The sequence below is a fragment of the Rana temporaria genome, chromosome 7 (genome assembly GCF_905171775.1).
Source record: "Rana temporaria chromosome 7, aRanTem1.1, whole genome shotgun sequence".
Lineage (NCBI taxonomy): Eukaryota > Metazoa > Chordata > Amphibia > Anura > Ranidae > Rana > Rana temporaria.
In genome coordinates, this window is record NC_053495.1 from 23,576,040 (window position 1) to 23,603,969 (window position 27,930).

Here is a 27,930-nt window from a genome sequence, read left to right on the forward strand (position 1 = left end):
GGCGTAGGCAAGTTACGTCGGTCGAATGAAGCCTATTTTTAGGCGTATCTCAGTTTGTGGGCATGGCGCACAGATACGACGGCGCATATTTGCACTTATGCGGCGTATCTCGAGATACGTCAGCATAAGTGCTTTGTGAATCCGGGCCTAAGTGCCCAGGGGGGGGCAGAGAGAAATAAAGAGATGCATTGGGTTACAAAAGCAAAGGAACCTTTGATACCGGTAACTAGCTTCATATGACTTCATTAAGTTATCCCCCGACAATAGAGGGGCTTGTGTGCGTTTTAACCCTTGAAACAAAACAGAATTGTGTTTCACACCTACAACACCAAGAGTGCTGTATCCATTATAACCCAAAATAAAACAGTGGGGGACGAAAAGAGGGTGGATGGGCATACCTAAAAACAATGAACATACCAATCAAGCAGAACAACATTAGTGAGTGTAAATCTGTAACCTTTATAAAGGGCCTAGGAGTCCGTAGCACACAGGTCTCCCCTCCAGGGACTTATGTACTATCCACCTCTAAACGGCCCGCCTGGAGGTGGCATTAGATGACGTCTGCGTCATGTTAGACGTATAATGTATCCAGATGGCCCAAATAGCATAACCTTTATCATACCTGTCCTTGCACTTCACCATCCACTCCTCTGCTGCCATAATAGAGTTGAGCAAGCGTACCCAGTCAGATTGCCCGGAACATGGGCCGACTTCCAATGTATGGGAATTAAACGTCGAGCAGTGTTTAAGAGATGTGGTAGAACCGATTTACGGTAAAGGCTGAGACAAGTGGATGGCACGTGCAGCAAGAACTCTAATGGGGAATCCTGTAAATCCACATCCACAATTTTTATCTGGGCCCTGATATCCTGCCAGAAGAAGTAAATGTTTGTTATATTGCAGCTTACAAACTGTTTGATGTGATGGCTACATTCGTTTTCTTTTTTGCCTTTTTTTTCCTTCTATTTTGAGCTGGTAATCAAACCAATAGGTCGATTTTGTTTTTCAAAAGCTTTCCAGCAGAATGTATCAGTTACAGTGATGAGACAAAGCATATAACACTGACAAGATGAATACAATAATTGGCTTTTATTTATTCATATTTAATACCACGTTAGGAGCCCTCAGCACTAATACAAGCAGTGGAATGGCTTTTTAGAAGGGCTCTGCAAATATCAAAAGGCCTTGATGGATGGATGCCAGTTTGTAGGAGCGAGTGTTGGGTAAACTGTATTTGTATTCAAACTGCCCTAGGTAATGCCCATGTCATGCTGTGCCTCCATGATTGAAAGAATTTAAATCCAATGAATGAAAGACAGGCCAGAGACAGTCAAGTTTGAGAGTCAAGTGCTAGATGATAATAGATGTCTTTTCAGCCAGGAAAGTAGGTGGGCTGATCTGATTTGCTGCAACATCTAATGTAAATTGTGGGAATCTCACAATGGCCAGTAAATCAAAGTACGGTAAATAATTTCAGTATAGGAGAGGAGCCTGTACAATTGTGCAAGACTGAAGGGAAGGCTGGAGTTGAGCCTAACGTGAACTGGTGCTTTTCTTGCTCATTTAAAGGCGGCCCCCACAGCCGCTTTCTGCCACTCTAGTTCTGTTCTCCGATGGCAACAAAGAGAATACATTTTTAAACTTGATCCTTATCAGAGATTATACAGAGCTGAGTGTTCTCTCCCCAACTGCATGTGATGGTGCTAGTGCTTAAGTGGCAATTAACCAAGTCCCAGCACTGCTCAGAGTCATCTTAAACCACAACTCCACCATATATGGTTTTTGTCTGTTTGGTCTGGTGACTTCACAGATCCTTCCTCTTCTGTGGTGGGACATCAGTTACTCCTGCACCCAAAGTGGTAATAAAGCCTTGGTTTTTAAAAAACAAAACAAAAACAAATATGTTATACTCACCTGCTCTGTGCAGTGGTTTTGCACAGAGCAGCCTGGATCCTCCTCTTCTCGGGCCCGCGCTGGGGCTCCTGGCCCCTTCCTCCTGCCAGGTGCTTCTATAGCAAGCATCTTGCTCTGGGGGCAACCAAGCAGATGTGTAGTTCCCAACTACTTCCCAACTACCAAAGCCACGGGTTGGGAACCCGTGGCTTTGGTAGTCCATTCACACATGGAGCCAATCAGGAGGGCGAGTCCTTAGAGAGGCAAGGCTCTCATGGACATCGCTGGGTCCAGAGGGGCTCAGGTAAGTATTGGCGGGGGGCTGCTGCACACAGAAGTTTTTTTTTTTTTTCACCCTCATGCATAGAATTCATGAAGGAAAAAAAGTCTGCCTTTACAACCACTTAAGTGCAGTAATACTCTAAGTCCAGTCTGGTGAATTGCTATAACCCAGGGGGGAGTCCATGACAGCCCTCGACTTAGAGCAATGGTCTCCAAACTGCAGACCTTTGCTTGCCCTTATCTGGCCCTTGGTGCACTTTTCCTCTCACTGACACCAACAATGGGCATAATTCCTGCTACTGACATTAACAGCGTGTTATTTCTCCCATTGTCACCAACGATGTGGCCCTATTCCTCTAACTGACACCCAAAAATGGGAAGCTATTCCTCCCCTAATACCAAAGAGTCATTGTGTACTCCCACTGATGTCAGGGCAATTTCTACTACTATAGAGGTTCCTTGAGCTGTGGTTGATTGACCTCCCATTTAATGGTGCCTGCATAGTTCAAGTTCCAATGCCACTTGGCAGAGCTAGCAGCATGACACCAGTCATCTTTTTAGCTACCTATAGAGGTACCTGACATGCAGACTTGTTAAGTTCCGGGCATTTGTCCCTTATTGCATACTGCATTATACCTATGTAAAGCTAGGTGCGCCATCCAGCCTTTTCCAGTTGCCGCAGCTGTCAGCCTCTCAAAGACTTTGACAGGCTACTGGCAGCAGGGCTGGACAATGCACCTGTGCCTTTCTCTTATAGCTAAACACCAGAGCCCCATGCACCAGGGTCACAATGCTCAGTGTGCATGGGCCTAAGGAGGGCATTCTTCTCTCTGACCACCAGTACAATTTTCATTGACCTCTGATGAAGTGATTTAAGCATGGGTTCCTTGAGACCTGGAAATTATTTTAGGAGATCCTTTGGGGATAAAATTTTTTTTTAGATGGTTTAGATTGCTTGTGTTTATAATGGAATCATTAAAAATAGATAGACTTAATTTGTCTTGTAATTTTATGATGGTAAACTAGTTGAAACACAAACCCAATTTGTGTATGTCCAGCATATAAAGAGAGCAACAAGAACATGGAGCAGTTGCCTAAACCAGCTTTCCAAAGGGGACTTTGCAAGTTAACTAACAGATGATTGGTTGCTAGGCGGTCCTAGCAACCAATCATCAGCTCGTTAACATTAAAAGATAACTAAACCTGCTCCCAGTCCCGCCCTCCATCCAGCTCCGTGCAGCCTCTCAACTCCTCTGTCATGTACAAGTGGAGAGAGCTACCTACAGCTGTGTGTTGGGAGCGACAGGGCAAACAGCTATAGAGGGGCAGAGGACACTACTGGGGGGGATACAGAAGATAGTGCTATGCAAGGGGCTATGCGTGGGGGGGGGGGCAGAGGAGCAGACTCTACTGTTGGGGGGGGGGGTTTGCAGAGGAAACTGCTATGGGGGGACCTAGGAGGGGGGCAAAATACCAGAATACCTTGCTATGGGGTGGCAGAAGGCACTATAGGAAGGGGGGGCAGAGTAAACTATTTTAGGGAGGTAGGGGGCTGCAGAGGGCACTGCTATGGGGGCACTACAGAGGGGGAAGAGGGCACTGCTATGGCGGGGGCAAAGGGCATTACAGTGGAGGGGGGTCGCATAGTATACGGCTATGGGGGGGCAGAGGGCACTACTGTGTGGGGAAGAAACAGAAGATAGTGCTATGCGGGAGGGCAGAGGAGCGAACACTACTGTGGGGGGGGTGCAAAGGACACTGCTATAGGGGGAGCATAGGGCACTACAGTGGAGGGGGATGGCAGAGGGCCCTAGAATGGGAGGAGGGAAGGGGACACTGCTTTAGTGAGGGGAACAGGACACTACTGTTGGGTGGGTCAGAGAACACTACGTGTGTGTTGGGGGGGGCAGAGGACACTACAGCAGGAGGGGGTGTAGTATATTACCAGGGATGATGTTAAAGCGGGGAGGGGGTGGCAGAGCATACTACTGTGGGGGGGGGGTGATTTGAAGCAGGGGCAGAAGACACTACTGTGACACACTGTGTTTGTTTTTATTTAATTCTTTATTTATTTTAAAGGGCGACATCAGTGCACCAACCCCCTTCCCACCAGGGATATTTTATTTCCTACATGTTGTCCAGGTAGATCTCAACCTCTGAAAGGTTGCCTACCCCTGTGATAGAGAGTAGATAGTCTTACATATACAACCGACCCTTTGAGGGCAACCTCAAAGTATTAGTATTACTTACAATCAAATTGAGTTTGACGCCCCTGGGTTAGGCACACAAAAGCTACCTGGTCCATACCAGCTGGCCCTATAGTTTTCCTATTTTAATAAATCATCCCAGGAATCATCATAGCAGTGACTACTCTGTTGCAGAACAAGCAAGCAGAAAAATGAACTCTGTAAGTTTTATATGTCTGATTTCACTCCGGCATTTTGTGGCAACACTGAGAGCTGAGGAGACAATCAAGGGGAGGTTTAAGATTATCATTACTATTATTATTACTACATGACCTGTTTTACAAGGACACCATAAGTCATGCCTGAAATAATTTCTGCAATTTCCCATGGTTTAACACCTACCAGACCTTCTTTGATGTTGGCCTGTTGCGCAGTGAACGTCTAAAAATAATACTGCCGTGAATGCGAAGGACGGGTAGTCTGGGAACTATTAAACCATGTTTTGTGGTTATGTTTTTTTTTCTGTGAAATTCTATAGACAGTCACCACAAAGTACCGTGTTTGGAAAGTGCAGAATACGGAATCTCTGGTGTGCAGAGGCTAATGAAGAAATACTGCAAGGTGGAGTGGAAATTGTATGCTGTAATTAAAGCTGAACTGCAGGCAGATATAAAAGACACACATGATTGCAGCTCTGTATTCATATATTTTTTATAATACATTATTAAAAATACAATCAGTGTAAGAACCTTCATTTTGAGCGAATATTATCCTCTTGCAATCCCCTGTACAGCAGAGCTCAGTCTAGGAGGTGGGAGAAGCACCACAATAAGCCTGTCAGTTGTATTGTAGTGTTTATATCCTATAAATGGGCATGCTAATAGGAGGTGATGGAGAGATGAGTTTATTAGTCTGCTGTACAATCACAGGCTAGGGAGAGACAAGACCTGTAATGCCGCGTACACACGGTTGGATTTTCCGACAACAAATGTTCAATGTGAGCTTTTGGTCGGATATTCCGACCGTGTGTACGCTCCATCGGACATTTGCTGTCGTAATTTCCGACAACAAATGTTTGAGAGCTGGTTCTCAATTTTTCTGACAACAAAAGTTCTTGTCGGAAATTCCGATCATCTGTTTGCAATTCCGACGCACAAAAATTATACGCATGCTCAGAATCATTGAACTTCATTTTTCTCAGCTCGTCGCAGTGTTGTACGTCACCGCGTTCTTGACGTTTGGAATTTGGAACATTTGTATGACCGTGTGTATGCAAGACAAGTTTGAGCCAACATTCCGTCGGAACAATATCCACTGTTTTGTTGTAGGAATGTCATATTGTGTTACGCGGCATAAGTGTTACTTAACAGCAGCAGACAACAAATCAGGTCACCTGCCCTGCTAGACATGGCTGTACTATGTGGCAGAGACATGTATAAATCTGTTGACAAAATTGACAGAAATGCAAATCCTTCGGCAGGTAAGACGGCTCCCATATATGTGTTTTTATCTACTTATTTATCTGTTTGACTGGAGTTCAGATTTATAATCTATACAACCTGTCTAGATTATGCTCTGCTGTTGACTCCTCTGGTTTTGTCTTTTTCTGTCCTAGTTGTGGGTGCGAGTCATGTGGTTACCTTTTATCATTTTGGTGATAAGGTCACGGTGACACATATTAACCGATGGATGTGTGTAGGAGCTTTCACATGATTGTTATCTTATAGGTTGGCATTTTTACTTCCATCATCCTCCAGTTCTCACCAGTTTGCCTTTTTCCCCAGTTGGTTTTCTCATATTTTCCTCTCATTATGGTAAAGCATGGGAGGTAAACTCATGGGCTTCTAAATCATTCTCAAGAACATATTGGCAGCTAAAAGGTATAAGTGCCAGTTCTTGGTCCTGATCTATATATATATATATATATAAGGTGCTCTAAAGCTGATCTCCAGCTTTGTTTACAGTTTAAATAGTTTATTTTGGCCAAGTTGGCTAAACTATATGTAGCTTAGGCTACATAGAGTATCAATTTGTGATGAACTCTGCACTCTACAGAAATCTCCCCACCTAACACCCCATGTCAATGGGTACAATTAACACTCCCCTTATTCAAATCTGCTACTATAGACAAAGTTGCTAAACTCCTTTCCAAAACCCACCTAACAACCTGTCCCCTGGACCCTATTCCTTTTAAAATATCACGGTCACCCTCTGACTCCTATACTCTCTAACCCACGTCTTCAATTTTTCCCTCGCTTCTGGCATCTTCCCCAACACTCTAAAACATGGCCACTCCCATACTTAAAAAGCCATCCTTGGACCCTACCAATCTTAACAATCTACACCCTATCTCCTTGCTCCTCTTTTCCTCTAAACTCCTTGAACGCCTGGCCTACAACCAACTGAGTGACCACCTCATTAGGAATAACCTTCTTGTCTACAACCAACTAAGTGACCACCTCATTAGGAATAACCTTCTTGATTCCCTTCAGTCTGGATTTTTTGCCCTCAACACTCCACAGAAACTGCTCTTCTAAAACTCACAAATGACTTACTAACAGCAACAAACACTATTCTGTACTCCTACTTCTGGACCTTTCGGCTGCCTTTGATATGGTTAACCACCCCCTCCTCCTCAATAAACTTTACCTTGGCCTCAATTACTGTGCTCTTCACTGGCTCTCAACTCGCCTCAACCTCCACAACATCTCCAAACTACATCCCTTCCTAATGAATGAAACTACAAAGCTCCTGATTTACTTCCTGGTTATCTCTCGCTTCAAATACTGCAACTCCCTTCTCATTGGCTTACCTTTAAATAGGCTATCCCCCCTTCAGTCCATCATGAATCCTGCTACCAAACTCATCCACCTTACAAACCGCTTAATGTCTTCTACCCACCTCTTTTGATTTGTTTGTATTACAAAGGAACACTTTAAAGGGTAACTCCACTTTCATGGAAAAGAAACTTGGCAAATAAAAAAAAGATTATTATAGCATATACAATTGCGACGAAAGTCATATTGTAATTAAATGTTTTAACAATGACCTTTCCTTTTCGAACCGCAGTGTTGTCGTTTTTTATATAAGATACCAAGTCAGATTTTGAGCATCCCCTGCAACATAAATGACATTTTTGGTCCAATTTTTATATATATAAATACAAATAACAAACCATATACTGTAGTTATAACAAAAATCAAACAACTCATAAACAAAACATGACAGTAGAAAATAGAAAAAGGTGATTATGCTTTAAGAGTGATTATAGCTTTCTGCATGTACCACACCTTGTATAGCTAATGTAGTGTTTCTCAAACTTTTTTGTCTTGTGGCGCACCAAAAACATAAAAAAAAATTTGCACACACCTGAAAAGATTTTTACAATTTTTGTGATGAAGAACTTATTTAGTGTTTAAGCAGACTCTTAAACTGTAGTGTAGACAAAAGAGAAAAGGAGACAGGCCTCTCTAAGTCTAAGCCCAGGTTCACATTGATGTGATTTGACCTGTCAAATTGCATGCCAAATCTGCGGCTGTTGCCGGCAATAGCACCATACGAATCGATTCTCCACGCGATTCACAAAAGTAGTTTCTGTACTACTTTTGGCAACTTCGGATCCAATTTCAATAAGCATCTGTGCAGGAACCCACACAGATGTCTCTGAAATCGCTCCCGAAGTCGGACTGACACCCGGGTATGAAATTGTGCGCTTTCAGCTGAACTTGCACTATTTCAATCCTGCAGCAGTGTGAACCTAGGCCAGGGGTGTCCAAACTTTTTTCAAAGAGGGCCAGATTTGATGAAGTGAATATGCGTGAGGGCCAACCATTTTGCCTGATATTCTTTGAACCATTAAAATTCAGTCTAAGTCTGATCGTCCGAGCACTAATACACGGCCCAACAAGAATTCTCCTGCCTTTGTGGCTGTGTGTGGTGAAGAGATGAGCTTGGGCGTGTTATTTGGATATACTGTATTGATCAGCGTATAACAGGCATCTTCACTTTAAGAGGGAAGTTTCAGGAAAAAAAATACATTTTAAATAAAGAACTGTGAAGCAAAATAAGAGTCAGTGCCCATCTGCAGCCCCACCATTGCCATGAATGCAGCCCCACCATTGCCATGAATGCAGCCCCACAATTGTCATGAATGCAGCCCCACCATCACCATTGCCATTAATGCAGCCCCACCATCACCATTGCCATGAATGCAGCCCCACCATCACCATTGCCATGAATGCAGCCCCACCATCACCATTGCCATGAATGCAGCCCCACCATTGCCATCAGTGCAGCCTGATCCATGCCCATCTTCAGCCTTGGAGGTTACACGGAGGGGGGCAGGATGAGCGCCAACAGATTACATACAGCAGAATCTCTGTTTTCTCAGCGGCCTTTTTAATACAAAGTCCCGCCTCCTATCATGTACAGAACAGTCATCCAATGCCAGCCCAGGAGACAGGACTTCCTATTACAGAGGCTGCCGTGTAAACAGGAAATTCTCCTGTGCATATGGCACTCGACTGCCCCTCCCTGTCTCCTCCAAGGCAGCCAGCATATATATCTTTTGTGGCCCCCGGCGCTCAGGGATTCGTCGGGGGCCAGAAAAGATATACATGTCCAAATTGCCAAATTATTCTAAATTGGAACATGCCTGACCTAGGCCAAGACTCTATGTATAGTAGTACCATTTACATTTATTAAAATAATCAACTCCCATGAGGAAGGAAGTATATAGGCACATCATACATAGAAGGTGCTTCTGTGGTGCTGGTAAGGTTGTTACAGGGCTCGCACTCTGGGAGAGCTTGAGAAAGGAGCGTTGCGGCCTCTCTATGGACTACCACACATGCTCTGAAATTGCGTTGCGTCATTTCCTCCCAGTGATCCACTTTCCGGCGGGCGCTGCATGTCAGTCTGCACTCCAACACTTGCAGACTGACATCAAGTCCTCCCATCCTGGCCCCGTGGGTCTAAAGGTCTGACCGCTGTTACAGTCTTTGCTGATGACTCCCCTAAATATCCCACTGCATATCTAGTGTGCCACGGCACACAGTTTGAGAATCGCTAAACTAATGCAAACTTTGGAACACCACTACTGATGTTGTGTTTATTTGTTAAAGTTTGATAAACTTTTTTTTTTATTTAAAAATAAAATAGAAAAAGATAAACTGCCCTTTAGCGTCGATGCTGGTTATTGTGAAATATTACAGCAGCTATTTATTTTTTTAATTGTGCGGCCCACTGCGATTCATATTATCAACCAGGATCATTTTGGAGGTCGACAAGTTTTCTTTTCATTTTTTTTTTCTTTTTTGTGAATACAAGCTGTGTCCAATCCTTTCCAAAAATGCCTGTGTTATTCTTGTGATTTTAAGAGACTAGCGCTGGCTGGTACTGATAAGCAATTGTCCTGTGTCATTCTGTTTTTTTATTAACTCTCATTCACCACTAAAAACAATTGGGTTTATTTGTGTATGTTTTCTTTTTTATTTACTTATGTTTGCTCATGCCTAACATGATGCCAATGAAAATGCTGTCGACGTGCTCGCTTGCACTCTATTTATTCATAGTCTCATTCAGTTTTTTTTTTTTTTTCTTTTTGTCTTCAGGGTAAAGAGAGTGACCTTTTTTGGGTGGTTGTGACTGAAGTTTGCTTTGCAGAAGCAGCTACTTGTATAAGGTAATTACTTTTCATGATTCTTTTTTCAATGTGCTTTTATTTACATGGCTTGAGTACGTTCAAAGGTTGTTGTTTTTTTAAGCCCAATGATTTCAAGACATAGGAATTCAATCAGCCCAATCTGTAAATTTAAAGTGGTTGTAAACCCTTACATATACCCAGTGCATTGACTGGCCTCAGGTGATGCACAGAGATTTATCAAACCTCCTACATAAGTAATTTATCTGCAGTCTTTTCTTCTCTACAGCTGTTCAAGGTCCACAATTTACACAGGATCTCTCCGATCTGAAAAGCAGGGGGTGGGGAGCCAAAGTTACACCAGTGAGGAGAGCTCTGAGAGCTGATTCGAGGGCAGGGACACGCCTCTTTCACACAGAAACAGAGCTAAGGCTGTCAATCGGCTAGAGGTTCCTCCCCTGTCACCTTTTTAGCTCTTGGCGTCAGGAAACTTGTCAGAAGTGATTCATGCTGATAACAGATGAACGAGGCAGCGAACAGAAATTAACCTAATGCCGCGTACATACGATCAGAAATCGTACCGTGGATTTTTTTCCGAAGGAATTTTGGCTCAAACTTGTCTTGCATACACACGTTCACACAAATCTTGACGGAAATTCCTAACGTCAAGAACGCGGTGACATACAACACTATGACGAGCCGAGAAAAATGAAGTTCAATGATTCCGCGCATGCGTCGAACTGATTCCGAGCATGCGTAGGATTTTTGTGTGTCGGAATTGCATACAGACGATTGGAATTTCCGACAAAAATGTTTGCTGTTGGAAAAATTGTTAAACCAAATTTTTCTTGTCGGAAATTCCGACACCAAATGTCCAAAGGAGCCTACACACGGTCAGAATATCCGACCAAAAGCTCACATCAAGCATTTGTTGTCGGAAATTCCGACCAAGTGTATGCTGCATTAGTGCTCTGGATTAAGACAAGTACACACTATAGAGAGATATATGCTTTGTTCATATTTCATGTCTAAGGTTTGCAACCACTTTAAAGGGTAAGTTCACCTGGAAGGTTTCAAGCTGGCTGGACTGGAGCAAAAAGTCAGCCAAACAAGAACTATCTTATCAGATGTAGTCAATGTTTGGGTATTCAACCAGCTACATGTTTTGCGGCTGTCAGAATCCATTAGCTGGCAGTCTAGATTCCTCCATCCATGCTGTTTAGCAATCAATTTATCTTGTTCAGTCCGTGAGCTGAAAGCTAAGCATGTATGGCTAGTCACACAACCACTGTCAGTGTTGATCCCTCCTATGGCGCTATTGTGTTCTCCCGACGAGACGGTGGTTGCTCAGGGAGCCATCCCTGCTGGGAGAACACAGTGATTATTGCTAGCAGCTACAGCTGGCAATAATCGCAGGGAAAAACAGTCTGGTTGAACCCAAGTTGATCGATCAATCAAGTTAGGTACAATCGGCCTGCTCATACATGGTTTGAATCCCGGACATTCTCTGCTGAACCGGCCAAGATTCAAATTGTTTATGGCTGGCTTTAGGTATAGGTGGAGCCCAGTGGCCCGAGTCGGCCCATGGCTTCTTATATGCCCTGGATACTCCAAGCCATATATCCTTACCCCAATTCCCGACGCTGTCCACTTCTGAGTTTTGCCCATGCGGAGAAAAGCAACAAGTACACTTTAATAGTGACCCAACCAAAAGGACTTATTTACCCACTCCTCTGTCACTCCACTCACCAAAAAAAAAACAACATACCATTGTGTGGGAGGATGTGATTCACCACCTGTATGACAGCGTTGGTACTTGGCAACTGGCTGCTTGGGCCCTTGGCACTGTCACTCCGGTGAAAGGTGAGAATTCCAAGCTCTGTGTAAACCCCATGACTTGGGGGCTTACCCAGGACATACTCTATTAAGTTGACCATAATTGGTTCAAAACTTGTTTGGTTCAGGAGGGACCAGCCGAGCTTCGAACCATCTATGGGCAGGCTGATTGTACCAAAGTCGGTTCATTTGATCACTTGGGTCTAGCCAACATGTCAGAATTTTGGCACAAGATTATTGCCAGTTAGCAATAATCTCTGTGTTCTCCTGACAGGAGCAACTCCCCGCACCCGCAATCATCAGGAGAACACAATGTCTCTGCAGGAGGGATTCAGTGTTGATGGGGACATCAAGCCATTTTTTTCCCCGCAACCCATGGTTGCAAGAAAGAAGATCACATAATCTATGGCCTGCCTTAACTCCCATCAGCTAAATTGAAGAACAGGGGGGCAAAGGGTAGATGGTTATGTGCTGCTGGTCTGCTGGGGCCACTATTAAAGTTAACCTGTTGCTTTGCATTGTAAGGCTGCATCTCCTTTCTCAACAACAATGTTACATCTAATCTAAATGTGAAAATCATTGGATATTGCTGTGTTTGCTTTAGCCCCCTTCTCCTGGCCCCTGCACTAAATTACTAAATAGAACACAGTAACTTTGTTTTCAATAAATATTCAGTAACTTTAGAATTACATTTTAGCCTGGCTCAGCAGTTTGTGGTTGACCTAGTGTCACATCATTATTTTCCCCTATATCTCTATCCATCTTGCCCACCTCTTATGCTTGGGGACCTCTTCTTGCCCTGCCTTTTGAAGAATCTGGTATCCCTGTGTGCTTTTAGACTGCATTCACACTTCAGCGTTTTGCCCGCAAATCTGCCCACGGTTTGAAATCGCTGATGTGTGGATGACAAATCACAGGACTCAAATTTGAGATGCCTTTCATTTGAATGACACCTAAAATCACGGTTTAGGGTCTGCCACGATTGTCAAATTATAAATTCATTGCGCTACATTTGCGGCAAACTGCATTGGGTGAAAGCATGTCGCCCAAAAGTAGCTCCTGAACTTTTTTTGGGCGACTTACTTCAAGCGAGTTTGCCTCGACTGCAGTGAGATATATCGCGTGACAATCGCGGCAGACCCGCACCGCGATTTTAGGTGTCATTCATATGAATGGCATCTCAAATGTGAGTCCCGTGATTGCAGCCTGAGTCATAAGGGGCTTATACTTCAAGGTGTAACTAAAGGCAAAACTTTTTATCATTTTGGATAGAGTGGAGAGGGATTGGCACATCCGTCTGTTTTTAATGCTGTCTGTGCCCCATTCCCCCCCCCCCCCGTTAGAGAGATTCACCCTCTCTATTTGTCCTGGTTACCATTACCATTGAAAGTAAAAGAAAATCACACATTTTGGGTTGTCCCCACAAAAGTAATAGAGAGGACATCTTCCAAAGGGGACCATAGTTCTGGTGACTTGGGGCTCCCCAAGGAATGCCCTTTATTTGAGGGGATTTCCTTTCACTTTCTGTTTTGGCTATGGAGCAGGAAGTGAAGGGCCATCTCCCCAATGGGACACATACGTTTTTCCTGTGGTTCTATTTTAACCATAATTTTAATTGTCTACAAACCAGAATGTTTTATTTAAAGCACATGCATTATACAGTATATAGAGCTTCTATCTGTACCATTCTACACCCTGCAGAGAAAGAGGAGCAGCGCTACTGTTCTGTAGAGGGTCTTTTCTTCAGCACTGCTGCTAGGTTTGTCCAGGAAAATGTATTTTAGGGGCTGCCCCTGCTTATCTTTTGGCCATAGGCAGAGCACCATAAGACCTTTCGGCTGCATTCAAACTACGGCGTTTTGAATTGCTGGCAGATTTGCCTGCGATTTGACAGCGCTGATGTGCGAATAACAAATTGCGGAACTCCCATTTGAGATGCCATTCATTTGAATGACCCCTCAAATCGCTGTGCGAGTCTGCTGCGATTGACCTGCGATAAAACATGCTGCAATCACAGCAATCCGCATCGCGGGAAGCATGTCGCCTAAAGAAAAGCTCTGGAGCTCTGTAGTGTGAATACAGCCTTATGGTAAACATGTCTCCACGTCTGTGTACACAGTATATAATTCATTGAGTGCTGTTCCATGCCTAACGCACAAGAAGCCACAGATACTCATTTCTTAGTATCTCAAGGATGTTCTACAACTTCGTTACGGAATGCACTGTGAAAATGGCCTTCGGGTACAAGCGTGCTATCAGACAGAAGTTCCCGAGAAATTTTATGCATATCTCTTGGTGTGTTATTACAGCCGTGTCATCAGCTTGATGTTCATCTGCTTGCTCCATAATCATCCTTTTCAAAAATTAATCGTTCTCTAGACACCATGACAACCGTGATGTCATCGGCAGCCAGTCATCGCTGTGCCGTGTGATGTCAGTGCTTATTACTGCTTTCTGTGACCTTGTAAAAATATAACACGCCTAATTGAATCTAAATGTGAGATTGTCACCATACCACCACTTTTAGACCCTCAGTGTAAAGCTGTTTTTTTTTTCCTTGTAGTGACAATTGTTAATTGTAATGAATAACAGATATGATTTTTTATTTTTTTTGGTTTACAATATGGTTAACAGTGTATGAGACCAGGTGTACCCTGACACTGTGCTGACCAGTGTACCGGTATATGGTATGGTGCCGGGGTAAGATCAGTCAGTACCCTACTGACACCATATTGTACATTATATACAGACCAGTGTATATATTGTACAGCACAGTGTATTGGAGCCTGGCGATGGATCAGAGCTGAGCCCGGCCAAGTGTGGAGGTGGTGGGGCTTATTTATGTTGGTTAAAGTGGTGTTCTGGCTTCTCCCTCCAAAAATTAAAAATCAGCAGCTACAAATACTGTAGCTGCTGACTTTTAATTTTAGGGCACTTACCTGTCCTGGAACCCAGCGATGTCGGCACCGCAGCCAATGTTTCTATCGACTGTCAGGTGCAGCCGCTGCCATTGACGGTAAGGGAACCCGGCAGTGAAGCCTTGTGGATCCTTACTGTGCATGTGCGAAGCGCGCTGCGCTCTTACTGACCTGGCAGCAGAGGAAGGAGGAGGGAGGAAGAGAGGGCCAAACTTCTGACGTAGTGTGGGGGGGGGGGAGTTAAAAAAAGATGCAGGAGGGATTGTGGGGGAAGGGGGATGTATGTGCTGGGGGGCACTTTGGGAGAAGAAAGGACCTATGCTAGAAGTGAAGGTTGGATTTGAAATCCAACCCCCCCACAAGAGCATAAGCCTTCTCACCTACCAAAGCACCCCTTGGCACATATCTGATCCCCCCTCACCTCCTTACAAGCACAAGTGGAAAGGGGTGTGTGTACTGAGGGAAGTGGGTTTTTACAGAGGGAGGGAGGTCTGTACTTATTGGAGGGGGGTGTCTGGACTGAGGGAGGGGTTTCTGAACTTAGCGGAGGGAAAAGGGGCCTATACTTAGAGGAGAGAGGGGGTCTGGACTGAGGGAGGTGGGTCTGTACTGAGGGGGGACTATACTTGATGGGGGTGTGTGACACCATATTTTACCTCACCAGGTGACACCAACCCTAGTGACGCCACTGCTGAGAGTCTACAGAAGCTTGACTTTGCATCCATGATCTGCTGATGGCGGGTGCAATGCTCTGCAGTCTCCATAAAAAAAAATTACCTTTTTTTTCCTGCAAAAATATGTGCATATTTTTTTTTTGTTTAAAGGTGAACTTATCGTTTAAATGGATACACCATGGGGAAATGGGCATGTATTGCCAAGATGCTTTTTTGTTTTTGCTTTGCCCTGACATTAAGAAAGCTGCGGACCTAAAGTATTATTATTATTTTTTTTTTTTTTATTCACACAAAGGAACAGGTTTTGCATGCATCCTGCTTTGCTGCTGAAGAAACTTCCTAGGGCCATCGCTAGAGGGAGCTCTGTAAAGACAGGGACCGGTCGCTGATTCAACTTAGAATCTGTCTTTATACTCCCTGGAGCTCCAAATAGAAACACAGCAGGATGTAAATATAAAGCGGAAGGCTGCAGGCCACAGTGGGGAGCAAACTGATCTTTTCAAGAAAGATTCAGAGTTCTGGAATTATGTCAGCTGTAGATGGCACTGAAACTGCAGTTATCCTTTAGGCTCAGTGAAAAGTCACTTTTGGCGTTTGTGTGAACACGGCCTAAACCTGCCCTTATACCTTTGAAGATATCTGATGCTGAATTGAATATTAAAGCTGGCCATACACTGATCAAAGTTTGGCCAGTTCAGCATGGACTAGGTGAATTTCACTTAGTGTGTGGCTGTCCCCACTCGACAGAAGTCAATCGTATGATCAACATCTGGGGAAGGGACATGTGTATTCTGACAGCAGTGGGTTCATCCACCTTATTTGTGTGGATGTAGGATTTTTTTTTTTTTTACCACTAACTCAATGAAAAAATAAATAAAAAAAAATGAGAATGATCAGCTTAAAATTCTCTCCTATTGCACAAGACATGCAGTAGATAATGTGAATACGCAGTTGTGCAAGCTTGGGCTACTTGTTACTGGCAGTTTGTTTTTCTGTTTACCCTTCCTCTGAGTTTTTCTTGTGCTGGCTATTGCTGATAGACATTTGTGTGTTCTGTGTTTGTGGGTGTGTCCACTGAATGTTTATCAGTAAAGTTGTTTACGTGAGTCATACAAGTCATCCTTCAACAGTTCTAGATGGTTGTTCTCCTCTGTTCAGTTCCAACTAAGTACAATGTCAGTATAGACCCAGTGAAGTGAACAGCCGCAGGTGGGTGGGTTTCCTCCTTGTGCTCTTATATATACAAAAACACATTAGCAGGTGAACGGACTGTCTAGTCTGGTCATACAGTATGTGAGTGTGTTTGACTGGGATATTCGATTGCAAGCTCTAAGGACCAGGAATGATGTTCGGTGATCTTCGCAGCGCACTAGTGCCATGCAGATAAGTCAAATAAATATGCAATTGTACTCAGATCACTTTTTTAAGTGTCTTATTTCTTGAAAAAGCAGCTGGTTATTACATAGGCCAGTCATGTCACAAAGTTCCTACCTAGTGGCCACTGAGAAGGGCCTTGAGGATAAATTCCTTGTTCTACTGGCACAAATGTACTGTATATACTCCAATGAGTACAAGGCCTTGCTGAATTAAATTAGCTTAAATGGAGATTGGACCAGCGAACATCCAGGATCGGGTGGGGTGGCGGTTTGACTGGAGGAATAAAGTGATCCTAGACGGTATGCAAATGAATAAAATACAAATTTTATTGAACTTGTACAAAATTACTTGTTGCACGAAAATATTAAAGCCTACGTGAGAGTGGCAACTCTGCTCTGAATTTTGGAGCAGTGCAGCATCATTGCCAAACCATCACAGGAGGTTAAAAAATTTAAAGCAAGGCAAGGCTGGATTCACACCTATGCATGTTTTAGTGTTATTTGCAGATTTGCGCTACAGCCCATTTAACATGGTTTCCTATGGAACAAGTTCTGTAGTGCAAATCTGAAAAAAGCACTAAAAATGCATAGGTGTGAATCCAGCCTAACTGTAATCCTGCCAATAACATATACATACTTTCCCTTTACTCTTCTAATACTTGGCTGCTGGAAACAAAAAAAATAGCCGCTAATTCTGAGTTTTGGGAAAAAGATTACTTGCTTTACTAAATCCCATGTGACATCACTTATGCTTGGCTGCACAGTCACATTGAGGCAGTCTTCCACTTTGTGTAAGCTCTAAGTCCACATTAGGTATGATCTCAGGTGTGTTTGGACACGAGTCAGAACCTGCCCGGGCTATCCTGCCAGGAAGCTGTCAACGTCGTCAGCCTATCATGGGCGATGGAGGCAATTTCTGCAGGGCAAAAGCATATATGCAAGGGGTGTGTATATGTGCCACTGCGGGGCGGCAGTGGCGTCTCCAGCTTTCATATTTAGGGGGGGCACATGGGGGGACAGGGACAAAAGTAGGGGGGCCAACTATAAAATACAATTATATATATATATATATATATATATATAAAACCTGGGGCCCTTTACTACGATCCCACTATGGGCCCTTTCACATGTTCTGCAGTGAGCTCCCTTCCTACTATACTGGGGCCCCCCAGGGTGGCAGAAAACAAGAGATATATGTCACCAGCACACCAAGAAAATATAAGGGTCCAAAGCAGTGGGAGAACTATCAGGGTTGCAAAGGTTGTCTTGCCACCGGGCCCTGGTGTTCTGCCACTCTAGGGTTCCCCAGCTGTCCTGTCCCTGCTATTTACAGAGCTGGTCAGGCATCTGTCTCCTTGGCAGCGGTGGCAGTCTATTAGGACCTAGTGCTGGTGACATTATGGGTGCATGCAGGGGAAGGCTGGCACTATTGGTTATAGAGAGCCGAGCCCCCAGCTGGTCACCTAGCAGCAGTAATGCTGTATAACCTTCTCTGTTGACATGCTGATCGGCATGTGATCCAGGTGATGCTCCCAATCAGATCTAATAAACACAGTATTTATTAGCATCAAGAGTACAACCACATAAATATAATCAACCTTATGATCAGCAGCCATGTGGGCTCTATGCCTGTAAAGTGTGGGCTTTGATCAATAAAATCTCTGATATTTATGACTAGGATTTGACTAAGAGCATCACCTGGATTGCATCCCGATCAGCATGTCAGAGAAGGGTCCACTGCTGCTAAGCAACCTGCAGGGAGCTCAACTGTCTACAACCAATAGAGATGGGCTCGGGCGTGTTTGAAATCCCACATGCCCAATCTCGCCAGGAAGCCGACACTCTACAGTGCTAATCAATGTATGGGCTGCCTAAGAGCTAAGACCAGCCATAGACAGTTTAAATCTCAGCTGGTTCAGCAGAAACTGGCTGAGATTTGAACCATTAATGAGCAGATTCTCTTATAATTATCACTAGTGGTTGCTGTATAGCCACTGATGATAATCACTGTTTGTCGGGAGAATATAATTGCTGGGCAGGAGGGATATTCCCCTGTCACCACTGTCTGTTAATGGGGGAATCATGCAAGTTTCTTTCCTGCAATCTGTGGATGCAGGAAAGAAAATTGCACCGTATATTATCTGCCTAACTGAAAGTGAAAGTAAATTGTGAATGTTTTGAAAGAACAGGAGAGGGGGAGGGAGACAGATCGGGGGGACAGAAGGGATGGAGATAATGTAGTTCAGTGATTACAGTGTACTGCAGTCTGCAGTGCACACACTTAAACACGGCCCAGGCTAGAATATCTGCTCGCATTATGCAGTGTCGACGAGCACAGGGAGGGGGAGGAATTCCCTGCAGAGCTTACTGGGGACGCTCTCCCTCTCGGGGAGCAAAATACAAAAATTGCAAAAAAAAAAAATTTTTTTTTGGGGGGGGGGGGGCACATGGTGGGGCACAGCATGATGTTAGGGGGGGTCAGGGCCCCCTCTGCCCCCCCCCTAGGGACGCCCCTGCGGGGCGGGGAATGCCTATGCCTCCTATGATTGGTTTAGAAAGTTTCCCCTACTTAACCTGTATGAGCTTATCACAGCTCAACATTGTGACCTTTGTAAAAGATTTGCTTTGAGTTGACCAATCCTTTTAAATAGAGTCCAGTTGTTATCTGTTAAGTGCATGCGAAGAAGTGGAAACCCTTCTAAATTACTGTCTAGGTGGGCCAAATCAAATCATGGACCTCTGTTCCCTGTAAAACCCCCATTTAACAAATGTCCCTTACTTTAACCGACTTTTGTCATGTAGACGTGTCATCTCTTGTACCAAAGTAGTTGAGGTGAAAGCTTTGCCATAAGAGCAGCTCAGAGAAATTTTTGATGACCGCACCATAATAAACCATTGATGTCAAGCAGCATTTTTTATGATAAAATTAGCACTTTTAGGAAAATGAATCTATAAGTCTTGGCCATTCACGATGAAGTTGTTAAATGCCCGAGCAAGAGAAATATTGTTTTGGAGAAAAAAAATTGAGAGGTCCGAGAAGAAATATATTGATTAAAACATTTTGAGTTAATTAAAAAAGAAGGGGGGAAAAAGGTTTGCATAAATGAATGTGGTCATTTGAAATGACTTTATGGGAAGACCTGTTAAGGGTTTGTTACAGGGTAAACCGCATTTAAAATCCCATCTGTCAAGGACAGATTTTATACACTATGTCATCAGAGTTACTGACTGAGATGGCTGTTTATCTGGGATGTTACTTATTTTTTCATTTACTGCTTTAAAAAGCAAGTACAGTTTATAATTGATGGTAATATTCTGTACTTTACATGGCAGTAAATATCAAAGAAAAAATAAGGAAAGCTTTATAGTTGAAGACTAACTCTGACTAATCTTAAAGTCATATCTTGTTTAAAGCAGAACTCTGGCCTGCTGAGATGGCATACAGAGTTAGCTAGGTAGAGCTGGGAATACTGGCCTTCTGTATTATAGGTGCTACATTAGGTGTTCCCGACACTCCTGGCTACATGCAACCAGAGAACTTTACAGAATTTTTTTTTGTTTTTGCAGTTCTAAGGTGAAAAAGAGGGCCTCCAATAATAAAGCTTAATTTTCAGACTTATAATGTACATCTAAACCGTAAAGGGATGACCATTTTGAAGCACCTATGTATTTTAATCAATTTATATTTTTATTTGTTGCTGTTGTCCTCAGGCCTTTCCAGCCACTTCGTGTCTACATGCACTTGCTCTCATCATTATTCTCTACTGGTTTCCTGATAGTGACAATGCCTGCACAGCGTGTGTTGGCACGGCCACTATAACTGACGCATATGACAGAATGAAAATGCAGGAGCATCAATGGCAGACCAGCATTGTCTAAGCAGTGACATTTATGCCAGGATCACCATTAAATTGGTTGTAAACCTCAGTCATAAAATCTGACAAAGCACACATATCTGTAGTGTTTACATATCTCTCTCCAAAGCTCTAAGTGTCATTTCTCTCTGGTGCTTCGTTCCTCTATTATCAGCAAGAAAACATGAGATACAATTTGTGTCGGGGAGGGAGCTCAGCACGCAGCTTGTCTATTCAGAACACAGTTCTTCTGCTGTGTGTATGGGGGGTTTTTCCTTTCCTCCAATCCGCTCTCACACAGTGTTACTGCAGCCCCTCTGCCCCCTCCTCTCTGCTCCTCACAGATGCAGAAGGATATTAAAGCAGTAGTAAACCAATTTTTTTTTTAAATCCTGTAAGAAAATGGCATAATGTGCTAGTTAGGATCACATTCTAGCACATTATGAAATACTTTCCTTAGAACAAAGCCTTCCAGTGGCAGACTGTCACCACAGAAGGTACTTTCATCTTCACCCGGTCTCCCTTCCAGGTTCGCATCCTCCTGCAGTTCTTATTGGCTGCGCCGCAAAGATGTCATGGACCGCGGCATGGAGATCTGAAGGGCCGGCACAGGTATGCATTTGCTTCAGAGCATGCACTAGTGACATCATCGGCTGCATGCAGTGTGAATATCTCCTAAACCATGCAGGTTTAGTAGATATTTATTGTACCTACAGGTAAGCTTTATTATAGGCTTACCTGTAAGTACAAGAAAAAAAAGTGTCTTTACTTCCACTTAAATATGATTCGGCCCTTTTGAAGAGATGTAGGAAAGAGAAGACTGCAGATAGACAGGTACAACTTACGTAGGGAGATTAGTTTCATCTCTGTGTATCACCTGAGGCTGTTCACTTCACTGGGTATATATAAAGGTTTACAACAGCTTTTTTTTCTACAAATATTAAAGACACATTTTAAAATGGCATTATTACATTAAGTTTTTATAATAACTTTGTAAAAGTAAAAAAAAAAGAAAGAAAGAAAAAAAGGCAGTCCTATAAGAAGAACATCTATTCTTAAATGTTTGGCTTTCTGGCGGTACACAAGCTGAATCACCGGAACTTTACTGCTGCCCGGCCAGTGTAGATATTTGACCCTTCTGCGTGGGTCACAAACCTGTTCCTCCCGCTTCATGTAATGGTTCTTCTCGCTGACTCGTGTGGCCTATAGTTATGTTTAAGCCGGCAGGGGGTAGCATGCAGGGTTGGGGGTGGGCTGGTTATCACACAACTGGAAGAGTTGAATACATGCACCTGCAGCAGTCAGGGAACAGAGAAACAGAAGTGGCGGTGTTTCAGGACATGGGCTGCCAGTAAGGTAAGTATAGAAGCATTTTTTTTTTTTTACATGGCTTCCCTTTTTTTAGCGTAATATGAGATTTTTTTTGTGATCCACTTTACAATGACTAATTTTAAGAATGTGGCTATAGTGGTTAGCACTTCTGCCTTGCAGCAATGAAGTTATGGGTTTGAGTCCCGGTCAGGGTATTGCATGGACTTTGCATGTTCTCCTTTGCTTGCTTGGGTTCATCTGTGTACTCTGGTTTTCTCTGACACTTCAAAGACATGCTGGTAGGTTAATTGGCTTATGACCAAATTGGTCCTAGTGTGAGTATGCATGTGAAATAGGGACTTTAGATTGTAAGCTATTTGAGGGTAAGGACTGATGTGAACATACAGCATGTAAAGCACTGCGTATTGTTGATACCTGTAGTAAATACATCTTAATTTATACTATTCCTCTTAAATTAATAGTATTAAGAGATGCCTTGCTTCTTTTTCTTTGAGTTTGCAGATAATCACATCGCTACTCAAAATGGTTATCAAATTTGCGCAGCATTTGAGCCGTACCTTTCGTGCGCTGAGTTGCTGCCCGATTCCAATTTTGACGGGTAAAACATCTGCCCAGATCAGCAATAACAATGGAAATAGCCGCGATCACGAACTGAACTCCTCTAAGCTTTTAATTCCATAGAATTTATTGCTGGCTGTATTTCCATGAATTTATAACGCTTTGATTCTTAAGAGCCCCATTTAATCAGTTTTGCCTGGCACGGAACATAATAAACAACTTTTCGGCGTTAAAGTGCCACATGAGAGAGGTTGCTAACAAGGAAGTTAAGTGTTTCTGCCACTAGCAGTTTTTCACTGTATTTTTCATGAGCTGTTACTAGCAGTAATGTACTTTGCAGGCTTCTGAGCTCCGCTTAAACATTGTGATAAGCTGCACAGCCCCCGGGCTCTTTTATAGGTATCACCGAAAGCGGCTCCTCGGTGCAGGCTGACTGATCATTCACTGTTTGCTGCTACAGTGTTCCAATGAAACTTACCATTGTTGGATGTTAAAATCTCTTTTTACAGAGAATTCCCACCTTTTTTTTTGGAGAGAAATGTCATTCTGTAATAAAGGGCAGTGAAACGATAAACGCTGCAAATAGTATTCGTTACCGTGTTTGTTCTGTTGCTTCTGTACAGACTCTTTTAAGGATTTATTGTGTTCAAAATGAAAGCGGTCAACATTTTTTTTCAGGGCCTTGAACATGTGTCTAGAATGCTTTCATACATTTGCAGCTCTGAAAAGTGAAATTCGAACATTACCGACTCGATAGAATGGATTTTTCGGGAGGCCGTAAGAAGCATAATGGAACACAATAGTTTCATAGTTATTTAGATTGAATAGACCTATGTGCATCAAGTTAAGCTAAAATCCATGATCCAATTTGTTTCAACAGGGAAAAAAATCGTCCTGGTCTCCTAAGGCTGCCTTTCTCAACCTTTATACCCCAGAGGAACCCCTAAAATCATTTTTGGGGTACTCTTACTGAAAATAATTTATCGGAGGTCAATGGCAAAACTGCTCCTTACATTTAGCAAGAACAATGCAACCTTTACAGTCCTGGTCAGTAAGATGAATGCAAACCCAAAGGACTCATTTACACTTGTGGCTGTCATTGTCACCCCTCCAACATGAATTGCTTTTCAGAGAAATTTGACAGGCAGTTTAGAGGCAATATATCACTCCTGGATACCGGTTTTAAACCTTAAAAGGCCATAGTACCACACCACAACTGCTTGCATTATACATGCTTGCAGGGCAATTGTGTCATGGCCTAGTTCACGTGAATAGGTCACGCTTGCTGGCTGTCCTGCCTGGTGATCAGGTCCTGTGGTATGATTTGGGCTGCACTGTGGGAGTATGAACTAATATGGCTAGTGGCCATGTTAACTTGGGGCTGGGTAGTGAGGGGCCAGCAAAACCACAGCTCAATCACCTGTTTTTGCTGCCCTTTAGCCACCCATGTAAATGAGGTTTTAAAGACAGCTGGAAAGACAATTGGGGTTTCACTGCTGACTTTGTCAAGAGGTGTTAGTCCTGGATGTAAACCTAATTCATGAAATTTGAGCTGGGCACATATATCTGCAGTGTTTTGATATCTCTCTTCAAAGCACTATGTCCTGTAGCTGTCTCCTGCTCTGTTCTTCTGTTATTAGCCTGATAACTTCTGACAAGTTCTCACATATGATAAAAGCAGCCTGAGTTTTGTGTTGGGGAGAATTCTATAAATAGATTAGCAGAGCCCTGAACGATTCAAGGAACAGAGCTGAAAGTCTTTACCTATGAGGAGAGGGGGTGTGTGCCTTTCCTCCAATCAGCTGTCTTGGTTGTATGCCTAGGCTTCACTGCAGTGTTGAGCAGAAAGAGAAAATCTCCTAACACAATTGTGTGCACTTTCTAAACAGTATATAAAGCTGAAGACAGCAGATATATATGTAAAACCTATGTAGGGAGATGTGTTTTATCTCTGTGTATCATCTGAGGCTGTTAACTTCACTGGGTATATGTGAGGGTTTACATCCACTTTAATCAGCCACAGCCAAAGGAACCCCTAGGAACCTCTAGAACTGTGGTTCTGTCCTCAGGGCCCACTAACAGGTCAGATTTTAAGTATTACCTTTGGGAGATGCAGACTAGAATACTGCAATCATCGAGCAGCAAATTATATCACCTGTGATGTATTTCAGTCATCTTATAAACCTGGCCTGTTAGTGGGTTTTGAGGACAGGAGTTGAGAACCACTGCTCTAGAGCAGGGATAAGCAATTAGCGGACCTCCAGCTGTTGCCAAACTACAAGTCCCATCATGCCTCTGCCTCTGGGTGTCATGCTTGATGCTTTCAGAGTCTCGCTATGCCTCATGGGACTTGTAGTTTGGCAACATCTGGAGGTCCGCTAATTGCTTATCCCTGCTCTAGAGGAACCCTGGGATCCCATGAAACCCTGGATAAGATTGGCCACCCTAAGGTTGCCCTAAAGCCCCTCAATCAACAATCTACAGTGTTCTTGCGTATCGATATTATTGGCAAGTTTCATTTTGTGCAATTCGAAACATACTGAATTTTTTTTTTTAAATGATCAGAGTTGGCTACTGCTAGATTTCATGAAAGTCTGTCGAACAATTTTACAGCTCTTACTGTAAAGAAGTCTTACTAAATGCAGAGGGCAAACCTCTCCAGACATGAAGAGTGACCCTTTGTCATTTTCAATTACCTTAAAGTGAACAACTTATCACCAAGTTTACTGTGAAGACCATTTTTGTCAGGTGTCCCAGTTATATTCTATTTCATTATTCATCAGTGGGGAATCGTAGAAACAAGGGTCAGCCAATGGGCAAGCCTCAAGTAATCCAGATTGTAATTTCCTGCTGCAAAAAGTTAAAATCTTGGAGACATTTGTCATTCAATCTTATAGGGCAGCCCTTCTGCACGATTCAGTATGCTGCAAAACAAAGACCACAACATAGCTGAGGTCTATATTCACCCAGTTTGTTCCTATTACATCACAGTTTCCTAATTTTATGAGCTGTAAACTGGGATACATTTTATGTGTTTTTCTTAATAGTACAAGCGGGTAATCGCAGATTCTTCCCGAAGCCTGAGGCGTTGTATTTACTTGAGGGACTCCTTGCAACAGAGTTTAGGGCTGAGCAGAGCTGCAGATGTTGAGAGACTACAGTGCCTCTTTTCCACCTACAGTCTGGCAGTATGTATGGTGATCTGTCCTTCTACCAGGGGAAACCTACCCTGGTGTATAGAAATTACATTATTTAAAAGATATGTCAACTCTAACAATGAGCATCTCTTATTTTACTCCCTATACTGTTAAATAAACATTGAAAGTGTGTTTTTTCTGTTTTGTTTTTTATATCTGTTCAATAAATGCAAAAAATATCTGCTTATCCTGCCAATTCAGGGTACTTGTTCCTGTGCACTGAACATAAAACTCAAACAATGCTATCAGCTCTTACCAGTTCTATTTTGTGAACTACAGAACACCCCTCGCTATGTTATAGAAAGGGCAAAGGTATTCTGTTGGTGACAACACTTCTCCATAGATACAGTCGAGTGAGTGAGAGTTGTCACACTTAGGACAGGAATTGTGTTCACTGGCAGGATCCCCAGGTGAAAATAAAGCAAAAAATACAGTTGGCTTTATTGTAGATACATTTAAAGGAAAAAACAGTCATTGTTAACAGTGTTGGAGAACCATACAGGGAGTATAGTAAACTTAAGTGCTTCAGTTTTTTTTTTTGTATAGGCATTGCTCTAGTGCACCAGCTACACCATGGCAGATAAAGGGTATAATTTATAGAATGAGGGGAAACATTTTGTTGACCTTAAAGGGGGAGTGCGTGGTAGAAGATGACAGTCTGGTTATCTTCACTTAAATTGGTCACGCAATTTCACTTGATTCAAAGGAACTTGAGCAGGTAGATCACATTTGAGTCCCTGTCCTGCCAACCTCCAAGTGCTACCCCCCCCCCCCCCAAGGGGGTTGAGTGTCATATCGAAGCAATGAGCTCAGGCATGTTGGCCACCTGCTCTGAGGCCAGAAAGCAGCCCAAGTCAATCCTAGGCGGCAGAGGCATTAATCCCTCTGCAGCACACTTCTTTGTGAGATGTGGCTGTGGAGCAGGGAATGCATTTGCTGCCTATCACAGCTTTCCAGGGGGGGGGGGGGGGGGCGATAGCTCAGGAAGTTTTTGCCTGTTTTCCGAACATGCCTGCGCTTATCCTCTGAGTGTACTATGCAGGTCTCCCCTAGCCCTCCTCTTTAATCAATGCAAGGCACTTGTGGGTGACATCATGTGGGATGGACGAGAGAGGAGGGCTGGCAGGGATCAACTCGCCACAAGTAGATCTGACACAACAGCTTCCCTGCACTGCTCTGCATCAGGAAACCACTTCTGAGCCCCCCATAGTGTGCTTTTCTGACACCCTCCCTGTGGTGTGCCCTCCCAATGCCCCCCCCCCCATGGTGTGCCCTCCTGACGCCGACTCACTCTTTGACCAGGGGTCAGAAGACTCTCTGAATTATTGGATTCCTTTACTAGTTCACAACATTAGTGGGCAGATTGTGGCTATATTCCTTGCAAAGCAAAAGTCCACTCTGGTGACTCTTCTTTAATATTAACTTATCAACAAGTATGAACATATCTTTATTAATCGTTTTGACAGTTGAACCAATTTTATACGTTATACCTTTTTAGGCCCCTTTCACACAGACGGACCGTTCAGGTCCGCCTGTCAGTTTTGACGGCGGACATGAACGGGCGCTCCATAAATCTCTATTGAGCATCAGATGTCAGCGAAGACATGTCCGCTGACATCCGACCTGATCCGATCCACTAAAAACAGACGTATGAGGGTACGTCCCCATCCCTCCATGGCGGATTGGATCGGGTGAGATCTGATGAAAACAAAATGCTGTCCGTTTTTGTCCGATCTCTCCATAGGAGACAGCGGCGCCCGACAAGCCCCTCCCCGCTTAGTGAGCAGAGAGGAGCTTGTCATCCGCCAACTTGGCGGAGATCAACGGACTGATCTCCCGCTGAGCTGGCGGGAGCAGGCGGACTCCGTAGCGACGGAGTCCTCCTAGTGTGAAAGGAGCCTAAGTTACTTGTACATTTGTGTCTGTTTATCATCCTCTTTACTTTATTTTATTATTTTTTATTTATTTTTTATCTTATCAGAACCTTCGCTCTTACCCATTTCCTGTTGCATACCTTACTGCATTCTCTGTATAAGGCAAAACATGTGACAGAACATTGATTTTTATGACCAACTTACTCCTGTTCTTCATCACTATAACTTGTTTTCCTTCCCAGCAACGACCAGAACATTGCTTCCCTTTTTCTAAATAGCGACGTCTCTCATCCTTAAACCGTTCCTGAA

At 43.5% G+C, this 27,930-nt stretch overlaps 1 protein-coding gene across 2 annotated transcripts in view; it reads left to right on the plus strand.

The window, feature by feature from the left end:
• FOXP1 (forkhead box P1) overlaps positions 1-27,930 on the plus strand; it is a 325,940-nt gene that overhangs the window by 32,825 nt on the left and 265,185 nt on the right. For both annotated transcript variants that reach the window (XM_040359072.1, XM_040359073.1), the window contains exon 2: positions 9,974-10,044. The gene's annotated coding sequence lies outside the window, so the exon portion shown is untranslated. The remainder of the gene's footprint in view (positions 1-9,973; positions 10,045-27,930) is intronic.